This window comes from Arachis ipaensis, chromosome B09, assembly GCF_000816755.2.
Source record: "Arachis ipaensis cultivar K30076 chromosome B09, Araip1.1, whole genome shotgun sequence".
NCBI lineage: Eukaryota > Viridiplantae > Streptophyta > Magnoliopsida > Fabales > Fabaceae > Arachis > Arachis ipaensis.
Window position 1 is genome coordinate 112,828,177 of NC_029793.2, and position 6,494 is coordinate 112,834,670.

Genomic DNA, 6,494 nt, shown 5'->3' on the forward strand with positions numbered 1-6,494 from the left:
TACCATTGTGTGGCATTCACCAGAAACTGTTGGAATAATCTCTTTGATCTCAAAATTAACGAAGATTCTCATGTCCTTTTTTGTAGGCAACAAGCAAAGAATTATCGCAAAATGATTGTTTTGTTTTTCTTTGTAGGCCTAGTAGAGATAGAATATGATGTTGCAATACCCAAACGAAACCCATCCTTTCCATACGAAAATAACAATGGATATTGCAAGGCTAAATAAGATGGGTGAAAAACATCAATCTGTTGGAGCTTTTTAGTTTGACTCTCTGTAATAATATCACTATCTTTGCTTAGTTGTTCGACATTGCCAACAATCAATGCAGCCATTTTAGATGTAGATGGCAAGTTGTATGTCCTACCACTTAAGCTTTATGTCTGTGCAATTTTCCTGTTGGTACCTATCTCTTGCATAGCAAAAACTCTTTGCCAAACTATTATATTTGTCTAGCATGTTTCTTAATATTGCCACAATTTTTCTATCCCACTCATTTTTAGATTAATTGGAACTGCAAAAAATAAAAAGTTTATGCTATTCTCTCTCACAAATAAAAAATAACTAAAATGTTTGACTGTTTGCATGAAAATTACCGAAGTGTGCCTATTCGATTATCAATCTCATTTTTTGTGTCATAGATATGTCGTTGGGCAAATGTTCATTGCAAACTATTCGGAGGAAGTAGGCTACCAATGATATGATAGTTTTGACACCAAGCTCAAAAATTAGAGGAGCAGTCCCATTGTTCACCCCACGGTCAATTTTTTTTGCCATTGATGTAAAATAAAATATTGAATTAAATGCCCTTACATTTTTCAGGAAATGAATACTTCTTTGATCTCCTTCAGTATGAAGCTGAATGAGCTCATCAGGAGGTGCAGAAAGTAGAGGAAGCTCGATCTTTCCTTCTATACAATATAATGAAAACTTTAGTTGTATGACTGTTTGGATTTAGCAAGCCTTTCATCAGACCACATCCATGCTTTACAATATTGACATTGATAAATAGGATCTCCTATATCCCACACACCTGCCGCATGAACTCTCTTTAGATACTCAGTTGTCATACCAATGCAATTTAGTCCATGATGTACACAAAGATACAAATAAACATACAGATAAAATTTGTACATACCGTCTAAAGTTAATGAGGATGGTATAAAATAATCTTCTAAATTTACATCCAACATTGAATCATCATAATCACTAACAACTATAATCAATAAAAATTATAAAAAGTGAAAATATATATGTTGATGTATTACTAATAATTCTTATCTTTTGCAAACTACCAACTTAAATTCTTGATATAGTGGAAGATTAACTTCATAATTAACAAAAGAGTCAACATTTTAGCCACTTTGTATGTCACCACTTGGTGGGTGCACCTTAATAATCGATAAGTTTACATCTTCATAAAGTTGTGCCAAATTAATAGCCACCGAAGCAACAATAAATGAAGATTGTCTTTTTTACTTTCCATTTATAGTAGAATTGCTTGACAAAAAATTCAATTTTATTCAATTAAACGTTAGACACTATAAGAAAGAAAATAATATAATAATGATTATCCTATTTTCTAAATTACCTTCTTGTTAGGCACGATCTTTGGGAACCGCAATATAACAGAAGCTAATTTTGTGGAACAATTTGCGTTAGATTATTGGTGGGTTCTTGTACACTGAAGTATGCTAGAATTGTAATAAATCTATGTTATATAAATAATTCCCAAAGAAGCATACTTTTTTTAAATATTGGTGCATGAATCATTTGATAATCATTAATTATATGTCCTATTTGTTAACACGGACAGTGGAGTTCTTATCAATGAGGGACTCGTTAATAGAGTTAAAAATTTAGATCTTATCTCTAATATAGAAGGTCTTACATAAGTAGGAGGAATATTTTTCTGTCCAATTCTATGCGATGCACAGTGTACACCATACATAGAGAAAGAAGTATGGTGTTCCATGACAAAAGAGTGTTTTGTTGAGTATTTGAAGAATGAGAATGTCAAAGAACAATAAGACCGAAACAGATGTATTATAAGTTTACATCCCTCAAAGATATAATTTATTGGTAAAAAAACTCACTCCGCACGTTAATAAAAGGACTTCATATACAAATAAAATCGAACCTCATTCCATTACAATTCATTGGTCTAATTTGTGTATAAAATTACATACCACACAAGCTTCAAAAGGGGTCACACAAATAAAATTGAAAACAAAATTAAACGAATAATCAATTTCTATCATACCCAAGATTCAAAACTACATATAAAGCATAAAATAGCCAATTTTTTAGCCTAATAAATTGTTTTCTTATTGTCTATTAATTGTTGGCATTAAGCTCGATATTGCTAAATAAATAAAAGAGACATAATCAATTACATAACTACATTGCTTTTTTATGAAAATATTGCACAAATAAGTTCAATTAGAGTCATACCTGTCAACCACATTATTGATGTCCTTATTACAGCTATCGCAGAAGTATGTATCCGCGTTAGCTTCTGCCTTCACGCTGTAAACACAGGTTTTATACCACCAACATGGAACAGGTTCAACATCAAGAATAGTGACCAGAAGCCCAGAACAACATAGAACCCAACCTACATAGGAATAGTTTGAAAGTCAAAAAACAAATAATTGACCAAACATCAAAAAGTAGTTTTCTATAAGGCATTCACATCCACAACCGCAATACATAATTTCTTTATCGTCTTCTTCTCAGTGAAATATAAAACTTCATCTCTAACAACATACGCCAATTTGCCAGAAAGCACAGACAGGTACTGTAAGATCTCTCTACAGTATACACTACTTATCAATCACAAAGCCATAAAAATACAGTCAATATGCACAACCATAAATAATTCACAATGTTGATATAATACGTTTTTCGAAGCATCCAAGCCTTAGGAATATCTGGATTTATTAGGAGTCTAGTACCATACATAATGTTCTATCAAATATTGGTACTTATGTACAACAATCATTGCTCAAATGAATTGTACAATTATACATGATAGAAAAATTACCAAAATGAAAAGTAACCAAAAGTGTCTTTAGATTAAAAAAACAACTATAATCTACTTTGAACCTAATTAATTAGTATAAAAATTATTTCAGCAATGAGCTATAAAAATAAAAAAGTATTTATTATAAATATAAAATAATAAAAAGTATTAATATAGCTTGAAATTATATATTGATGAATTAATTGTTGAGTAATTTAACACAGAATTTACCTTCAAAAGAAATAAAAAAATTGGTGATACAATTATCCACGTGCATATAATAATACTTTTTATCACTTCAAATTTTAATTTCTAGAATGCGAGCCATTTGCTCGAATTATTATTACTGTTTTCTATAATTTTACTTGTAATTTCACATGATAAAAAGTATTAAAGCACAAAATACAGTACTTATAATTTTATTACCACTACATGTAATATCATACCCTAAAATTTAAAAACCAAAAAAATTACTATTATATGTAGTATCACACCATAAAATTTAAAAACTAAAAAATATTAATTGAATCATGTCTCAAAATTAGTGAAGATATCTACAATAAGATATAACTACTTGATAGTGATCAAATCCTCACATACCTCGAAAAGTCTTTACTCTTGCGCATTGAAAAATAACTACCGGTAGCTGCTGCTCACACACTGCCACAAAACCCTTGATCCGATCCACCATCCCTCCAAGAACAGCAACATTAAGTTTTAAGCTGCAAAGAAAATGCAAATTATTTAGAAAATAAAAAATTGCTTATATAAACATATTAAGTGCTAAGTAAGGGCATAAAAAAACGCGTTTGTCATTCTCAATATGAATGATCATGTCAATAAGTTTGCCATTCTTCACATATTTCTTCTCACCCTCTACACTGGTCATAACTCTAGCAACGTCTAAAATAAATATCAAACAGAAGATTGTGCACAAATCACCCGTCTTAGTGATATTTTGTCATAAAAAGAAATCAACTTATATACTTGCTATGAACCATATACTTACCAACCAAAAAAGGATATTGAGGAGAGTATCCCATAATTTTTCTAAAAGAGACTAACTTAATACCATATAACGGTATTGCATCACAGAAAGATGGTAAGTCGGTAGTCCTTGCTTGAAAAAACAATCGAAAATGATGTGATGTTATGCGGTACAACCCAATGTTATTGCTAACTCCAAAGTATGCAAAAACATACACAACTCTCTCCGATATCAATGATTCGAACACATATATCAGATCTTTACCTACAAAAATATGCATAGTTGTTTCCTATTTTTTCACAAAGCAAAATATTTTATTATTCACTCTCTACACACTATAACAATAAAGTCCAACTAAATAAACAAATAAAATTTATATAAAATATTCTTTCATAAAAAATAATTGAATAAATTAAAAAATTAACATTACGTTCAATTAATTAGAATGTTCATTTTATGAAATTCTACCTAAAATGATATTGCTAGTGGCTATGTAAAGTAAAAATAAACTCAATATTCAAAAGCAACAAAAAAAATAATAACATAAAAAAATAACAAATTGAATCAAAATAAAAAACTATACATTTCAAAATAAAGAAAGGCTAACATAGCAGGGTACAACTACTTCAAATTATCTAAGGGCGAACATTAGAGTGCTGACCACCAAGACTAAAAGTATACTTTGAAAGTAATCATGGATAGCTCAATGAGAAGAGAATTTTGAATTTAATGAGCATTGTTATTTAAATAAGGATCTCAATAAAAAGTAAAACTAAACCTCATTTCAGCATATTTGATTGGTCTATATTGTACAAAACTAAAAACAACACAAGTTGAAAAAAAGGTCACATAAATGAAATTGAAAAAAAATTAAACAAATCTATCATACCTAAGTGTCAAACTAATTTAAGTGTATGACCACTATCTATTAAATGCATGTGGAGTTTAAGTAATAATCATACCCAAATTAACTCTACTTTCAATAATTATTACTAAATCGCTAAACCATTAAACTTTTAATTCACAAACAATGTATATAACTCGTGCATATTTTTTGCCATTTAAAAAAATTATAGTTAGTTTAATTTTGACTATATAAATTGTTTGAAAGATGGCCATTAGCATGAGTTATTTTTTTTTTAATTAGAGCAACCAAAATCAACACAATACATTATATATGTATGCATCATCTCACCACAAAAGAATTATAAAATTATCACAAAGTTTATATCAAAATTCAAAACTATAAACTTTAAATATAGATTAAGTATATGAAAGTATTGAAACAATAATGCATGCATCAGACATTGTATATTTCATGAGCATCAATCACCTTATCATTGAAACAAAAAAATCTTATCAAGATTATCAGAAAATATAGATTAAGTGTATGAAAGCAGAGAAATAATTGTGTGTGTGAATAAATTAGAGGTACTTTCTCATCTATCAACATCATTTCAATGGAGCTAATGGATTTGGGGTCTTTGAATCTCGGTAGTGACCAATGTCTGATCACTCTTACATGAATCCTCCAACATTCTTTTGGCGGTGCAATCATCTCCAACAAATCATGTCGCCTAACTATTTTTTCTCTAGTGACAAAAATAAGAGCAAACGTAAATTCTAGCAAAGCATGCACGGTAAGATTGTAGAACCACACCTCTTAGGCTTTTATAGAATCTAAGAAGAGGTATATTTTCAGGTAAATAATTTTAAAATTGGAGTGCATCCAAAATCACAGATCCTCCATAACCCAAAAGAAGAAAAAATCTGTCTTGATGATTCAAAAAATGAAAAAAGATTTGAGTTGAAAATAAAACACTCATTCTATATCATAAATATTGGCAAATCAAAATGTACAAAGTAAAAAAGAGTATGAAAATAAGATCTAAATCCATGCCTTCCTTGTAGTAGCTCACCTTCATCAATTACACGATCGGAAGCGTCCCGATGCGATGACGATCTGAACGACGACAGCATCAGTAAAAGTCTCTTCTTGTCGGTCCGCTATCTACCTCCTCTGGTCACATTAATATCCCCAATCATCCTCAACTTCCTTGCCGGCACAACCCTATTGTCATCCCGTCACCGTAAGAGCAACCAGTCTTCTCGTCTTCAAAACTCTTATGTCGCCATTCTGAAGTCACCAGTCCAAAGACGCCATTCTCCATCGCTAGCGTCTCTGCTTGCTGAGAGAGAGAAGATAAAAAAAAGTGCTTTGAGTCGGCGGGTTGGAATGGGAATATGGGATACGGGTAGATTCTGGAATTAGCATATTATCAATACTATTAATAGTAAAAAAAGAAATGCACTGTGCATATATAATATTATCAATACTATATAAACCATCTTTGTACTCATTGCATCGTGCGTATATAATATAAAGTGATTTATAAATTACCATTAATTCATATATAATATATATTTAAATTTAATGAATTCAATTAGAATAAACAATAGTCACAAAAAAATTAGAATAAA